Below are 7179 nucleotides of genomic sequence, written 5' to 3' on the forward strand. Positions count from 1 at the left end.
CAAAAATGGGGTGTCTACAACTATGTAGGTATTTTGTTTATTAGAAAAATTTTATATGTCCATTTTTAAGAAGAGATGTTGCCGAAATTTTTATAGAATTATAAATTTTTTTATAATTTTTATAGAATTATAAACATTTTAAAATTAAAAATATTATATATATATATATATATATATATATATATTTATAAGGGTATTTTGATAATTTTTTATGCATTTTGGGTGTATTATGTCGGATTGCGTATTATGTAGGTATTTTGTTTATTAGAAAATTTTGATATGTCCATTTTTAAGAGGAGATGCTGCTGAAATTTCTATAGAATTATAAATTTTTTATAATTTTTAAAGCATTATAAATTTTTTAAAATTAAAATAATTATTTTTATAAATTTTTAATATAAATTTATTAATTTATATATATTTAATGTAATTATATATATTTATAAGGGCAGTATGATAATTTTGATGCATTCTAGGTGCATTATCAACCTTAAGGGTATTCTGATCATTTTATCCTAATACAGCAGATTCCAGAAGTTGTATCAAACAATAATTACTAGATTATGGTAAACAACAACAACACTTTTACAAAGCTCTATCAAACAAGCTTTTCAGTATTTCAGTTTCTAACAGTAACTTCTTTCAGCAGATTCAGGCAGTTGTATCAAACGGGGTCTTAAACCCATCAACATCTCAAAATGATTCACGGAGACAAGTACTTGCACTTTTGATCTTGTGAATCAACTTGCAGATCATGGTGATACCCTCACCTTCGAAGACGTGATCTTCTCTCATTCACTTGTGTTAGTGGTAGTGAGGTTGATGCCTATTTTTTGGCTTGAGGGAGGGGGGGGGGGGGTCCTTTTCTCTTCTTCTGGATGACTTCAAAATTTTGGTCTTGTTCTTCTCTTCCCTTTCATTCACGATCCACATAGATCTTAATGCTTTAATGAAAGAAGATTGTTTTTTTTTTTTAATATTTATGTGACAAGATTTGAGATACTGAGGAGACTAGTTTTAACCCTCCTCCCTAAATCTATACAATCTACATTTATTTTTAATAAAAAATAGAAAGTAAAACTCAAAAGGTATATTTTGATACTCAAAAACAATTATTTTCATGTTCTTTAACATGCCCAACCATGGTTTTCAAACTCGGCTTTGCATCTCGTCTTGTCCATGCTAGATACCAACTTGTCTCAGATGAGTTTTCTGATACGTTTGAGATGTCTCGCAAAAATGAGAAAAATGAATGTAGGATTTTAAATCTTGTCGGATACATTGACTTGTCCTTGTCCATCCATCTCATCCACGCCTGATACCAACAACTTTTTCTTGTCATTTTTGTTGAAATACTCGTCATAATTTTTTTTTTAATTAATATTATAGTAATTTTGATTTACTATTAATGTGGGCTGTTAGCCTATTAACTCATCTTCTCCTACTCAAGCGTGCTCGAGTCACTTGAGCCAGCTAGTATCATTATTGAGCACGATGAGATGCAAAAATGGGATTTACTTTCGTGTTAAAGTTCAAATCAAATACCTGAGTTACACTTAAAAATCGTTGGACCGAGATGACTCACACGAGTCATATCCGTTACGTGAAAAGAGTCGAGACTCAAAACGGGAATATATAATGAGCTAACTTATGGGATCCATTGAAACCCTACTACCGTAACCTACATCTAACACCACAGAGACTAACCTAACTTCTTCTAAACCATCTCTTCTCCAAGGTTCGCTTCTCACCCATATCTTCTTCTTCTTCTGTCTCGAATCTCGATCGCTTATGTTAACCAAATTACCATGAAAAATCAAAATTTTCAGTCTCCATTAATGGCTGGGGCGAGGATCGAGTTATTTTTCCGTGGTGAGTCGTTGTTTCGCTCTGATCTGTAGTCTTTTAATGTGATTGAAAGTCTGGCTGTTGTTTTGTTTGATCGAAATGTTCATTCACTGTTTCTTAATTCCTGTACTTCCAATGAATCCCGAACCCGATTTAGCAGATCAAATGTTCAAATTAGGTTGAAAAGGTTGAACTTTATATAATTTATATATCGATTTGGTTTTTAATAATTTTTTTTTCTTTTAGCTGTATCCAAAAATTCTGATTGATTGGAAACAAACAGTCTTAAATGGTGTAAAATGTTGTTAATTTATTTTTTTTTTAAAGAAAAAAAAGTATATATGGAGATATCTAGCAAAAATGCCTTTTAATAAGGCCTAAGCTCTCTAGTTTTTCGGATCAATTCATGACCTTAGATACCAGTTTTAAATTTCTTTCCTTTCTTATTTACTTTTTCATTGTTGAAAGTGTGATCTTTATTAAATTTTGTGTTTGTAGGTCAATTGACGGATATATTCATAAAAACCTTCAAGATGTTAGAGATTAATTCGATGATATGCACTATAACCATGAGGTCATTGGTCCGATCCCAATTTGTTAGCCAACGACGATCCCAATTTATTAGCAAACAGAAGGTCAACAGGTACTATTCCTTCGGTTGGACGATCTTATTATCTCAAGTTACAACAGAGATCAAATTTTTTTTTAGGAATTATGCTTTTTGTATTTTTGAATTTTAGGAAATTTGTTTTGCCTAGTACTGTTTTGCTTTTGCTTTATAGGTTCTATCTTAACTATGAAATTTAATTCGATTTGATCCGATTGTTATTGAGTTGGGTTTGGAGTCTAGGTTTTGGTTATTTTCGGGGTATCGGGTGTGTATTGGAAAGATTTTACTAGATTTCTTTGACTACATTATCTCTTTATGTGGTTAGGAAAAGTTTAACCTCATTCTCGTATCCATTTTTAGCACTTAATTAATGCTAATGGAAATAAAATAAATAGTATTACCAACCTGAAGCTGATTTGGTTCGATCGTATTGTCAGGACCGGACTGAAATGGACCCAAAAACTCGAATCGAAATCTAAACCAAGTTTTTGAAATCCCCCCTATACGCCCTCTCAAGGAGTCCAGTCTCGGTATTAGGAAATACTTATATTGATATCGTCATTATCATCAACACAGCTTTACTCTGGCCCCAACTATTTTAGTTGATTTGATTGGTTCTGTTGTACTCAACTACATAAAGCAGATATTTTTTGTGAATCCAAGTTTGACCTCTTTAAGCTGTTTGTTTGGTTTTGCTCTTGTCAACAGCATTATGTCCCATTTAAACAATCATGTCACAAATGCTGGACTGGACCTGCTTCAACCCATCTTTGATGATGAAGCGGAGATGCCTATAGTCTAACAAGTGAGTTATTACCTTATGCTTTATTTGTATTATGTGTACTTTGTTCATTTCCTTGTTTGTTGTTATTTTCCATCATTTTTTTGTAATTGTAGTTTAAAGTTTTTTTTAAAAACTAATTTCAAAGTATAGTTTTGTAATATTTCATTTAAAAAATTTGTTTTTAAAAATTTTTAATTTTAATTTTGAAATAAACTGAAACCAATCAAAACTTGAAAAACCCGGCTTTGGTTTGGTTATGATGTTTTCTAAAAAACAACCGAATTATTAGGTTTGGTTCCAGTTTTTGCAAAATATGAACCAAACCTGAATATTCGTTTTGGGTGGACCCGTACGTACATCATTAATTATCTGTTGTATTCCCGAAACATGTTGGAAGGCAATCAATGGACCCTTGAAACTCATAATTCAGCCACCTCATCTAGGACCCTTTACATGAGCCATTACTACTCAATGATAGCCTACTAGGAGTGTCAGTTGGGTACCCATTTAACTTGAGCCAGAGCCAGAAACTAGGAGTGTCAATTGGGTACCCATTTAACTTGAGTCAGTTGGGTATCAGTAGCATAACTGATAGGAAGCGAAACCGAGTATACTCAAAACTGATTAGTTTTTCCATTTCTATATTATAAATAGTTGAAGGCTTCCCTAACTTTTAAAATTAATAAATATTCCGTAAAATTATCAAGTTCCATTTAATCCATGTATTCTAGTTTAAAACATTTATCTAGAAGTTTATATTAAATGTAAAGAAGATTAATTTTAGTTGTTTCAAAACTTGAAATAAAGTTATCTCATATCTTACGATGATAAATTGTAAATTTGTAATTATGATGCTAATGCTTTTATGAAAGAAGTGTTGTGTTCTTGAAAGAAAAAAGCTTTGCAATGATTCATTAAAAAAGATACTTTCTCATGTTTTACAATGAAAAGGAAATTTGCATGTAAAGAAGATGGAATGTTTTATCACTAGAGATGTTTTTCATCTTATCTATCATAAGAACTTGAACAGATGGATATCAAAAGTCTTTGCCGGCTCTAGTTTCAATTTCATTTATTTTGGAATCAAAACCAAAAAGATATGATGATTCCTGTCTTATATATCTTAGGAACCAATCTGGAATCGACCCATTGGCACTCGTATAACCTATCATTCAATGAGTTCCTCTAGCACACAATGCTGGTTGTGTCATCTCTCACCACTTAATTTAATTAAAGAAAGGAAGACTTGCTCTCTGTTAACGTGACCGCTAGGCTTTGAGGAAAAAACACATATTTCTTAGAGATCGTTTTCGATCTTTTAGAGATTAACACACTTTTTCCTAGGGATACACTTTTTCTTTGAATCCCTAACATCCCAACAATCATGTTGACATGGGTTGAGGTTAGCATTTTCCATGAAAATATGTATATTTTTAATAAATGTAAATCACTCCAACCAAATTGAACCATAGTTAGGCCAATTTGACAATTTTTATTTAATTATCTGCTGAGTTTTGAAGTATTGAATGAAATTTAAATTTCTTAGTGTTCTTAGGTCTTGGGTAATCGTTAAAAAAGAGAAGTCAATTCATTTGGAAGATTGGATGAAATCTTGAATGCATTCGATTCTATCTATAAACTATATTTTCTACTATAAATATACGGAATGGGGTGGAATTTTCATATTATTTACATAAATTTTTATACTTATATAAGATTAAAATTATTTTTACAATTAATTTATGAGTGTTTTTTCAAATAATTATCCTAACTTTACAACAATGTTGTCATTTAATATAACTTGATGGTATTTTGAATCAATAATGTTCATGCCTCACATTATAAAGTATAGATAAGTGTATTTAAACCAACATAGAAACATTAAATTTTAAAATGTGAAGTACTTTGTAGTCAGACTTGACCTTTCTTCATCATCTTTTGTTTGTTTTGTTTTTCATTCCATAACTAATTTAATAAAGTGTCACATGACTTACATCATTTAAGGCAATGGAAAGGCACATAATTTTGAAATTTATTAATGTTGATTTAAGTCATTAATATCACCCTTCTCTCAATATAGTAGTAAGGAAGTTGTACGACTTTGTCAGGATAATATCACCCTTCTCTCAATATAATAATATCTTCCATCTTTTCTAGTTTTTTATGATTTAAGCTCTTTGATTCGGCCTTACAGGGAGTATGCATTGGGTGGCAATCAACCGGGTGTTGACGAGCCCAGTCCTTCAGTGAGCCAAATAAATTTTGGTCTCCACAATTCTATAATTCGTTGCAAAAACCACATCATCTAGGGAAAGGATGGGGAAATCAGTAAGATGATTGGCAAACTATGGAATAAACTGATCGAGACAGAGAAAGCTGTGAGTGAAAAACACCATAGCTTTTCAATATATATCCCTTGGGTTTTGTTGAATATTTTAGACACCCCTCTATTTCAAATTGATGACAGATCCCTATACCAAGGTCTTCTATGAGTGATTAATAAAAAACGACTTGATATGCAAACGGAAAATGCTGAAGTAACATTGAAATTGACATCGTTTCACACATTGCTGAAGTGGATGTGTGTACAGAACCGTAGATGCTTTTCATCGAGATACGAGTGAGAAGCTTATATGGTTTTGTACACACCAATGTGTGAAACGATGTCAATTTCAATGTTACTCCAGTACGACACATGTAATGGGGAAAAAATGGGTTGCCTCAGTTATTTTGTGTTCATTGGATGTTAGAAGAGATACAATAGAAAAAAATGAGCTATCAATCAAGAGAGCTTCTATTGCAAAACAACATTTGCTAATGCCACCTCAAGTATGCTAAGTTATTTGGTGATTTACATATGAATTGAGGTGGCATTAGCAAAAGTTGATGTTGCAGTAGAATGTCTCTTAAACAAATTACCAAAATCCAAGGTTGAAGACAGAAGCTTCTTGTGTGAAAAAATCAAGGGTTTTTTGGTAAGAGGTTGAAGAAGATGGGAGGGTACGTCATTAGTTTGAAAATTCAAGGGTATCTCAAATAAGCACAAAACTATGTAGGGTATGTATAAATAATCGTATAGAACATAAGATTAGTGCTTTATGTTTTACTTCTGACATTAAAATCCCATTCAACTTGAATTCTTGTGTTGTTTTTTCTTTTGTTGGTTTCAGGTTTATTAGGAAAAAGGGTTGAAGGATAAGAAAAGATAGAGAATAGAGATGGAGGAATATAAGGGAGAAGCTGAAGATTGACCTAATTATCAATGATGCTGAACCTATCTAGCTTTTGAAGGATGAAGGAGTCGAAAAGTTAGAAACTGAAGAAGTTGAGATGGTTATAATTGGAGGAGATGAAAAGTTAGGAGGCAATGAAGTTGATGGTTGTAGATGATTCTGATGCTTTTATAAAAAACATGTGTTCTTGAAAGAAAAAAAGCTTTGCAATGATTCGTTTAAGGAGATACTTTCTCATGTTTTACATCAAAAAGAAAATTTGCATGGAAATAAGATGGAATGCTTTTTTTCATTAGAGATGATTTTCGTCTTATCTATCATAAGAACTTGAACTGATGAATATCCGGAAGTTTTTGGGGGTTCTAGTTTCAATTCCATTTATTTTAGAACAATAACAAATAAATTATGACGATTCCTATTTTAGGTATCTTAGGAACCAAACTGGAATTGATCCATAGGTACTCAAACAACTTATCATTCAATGGTTTCCTCCAGCACACAACGTTGGTAGTGTCATCTCTGACCACTTGATTTAATTAAAGCAAGTAAGACTTGTGTTTCGTCAACATGACCATTAGGTTTTGAGAAAAAAACATATATTTCTTAGAGTTCGTTTTCAATCTTTTAGAAAGTAAAACACTTTTTCCTAGTGATATGCTTCTCTTTGAATCCTTAACATCTCTACGGTCATATTGACATGTCGA

General features: G+C 31.8%; 1 long non-coding RNA gene across 1 annotated transcript; it reads left to right on the top strand.

The window, feature by feature from the left end:
- Positions 1-1660: 1660 nt before the first annotated feature.
- On the top strand, positions 1661-6772 carry LOC147389000 (uncharacterized). The gene is made up of 5 exons (XR_015170808.1): positions 1661-1872; positions 2347-2491; positions 3167-3263; positions 5437-5620; positions 6413-6772. It is a non-coding gene; the product is annotated as an uncharacterized LOC147389000 (long non-coding RNA).
- The last annotated feature ends 407 nt before the right edge of the window (positions 6773-7179 follow it).

Source organism: Akebia trifoliata, chromosome 12, assembly GCF_017979445.1.
Source record: "Akebia trifoliata isolate Shusen 1 chromosome 12, ASM1797944v1, whole genome shotgun sequence".
Lineage (NCBI taxonomy): Eukaryota > Viridiplantae > Streptophyta > Magnoliopsida > Ranunculales > Lardizabalaceae > Akebia > Akebia trifoliata.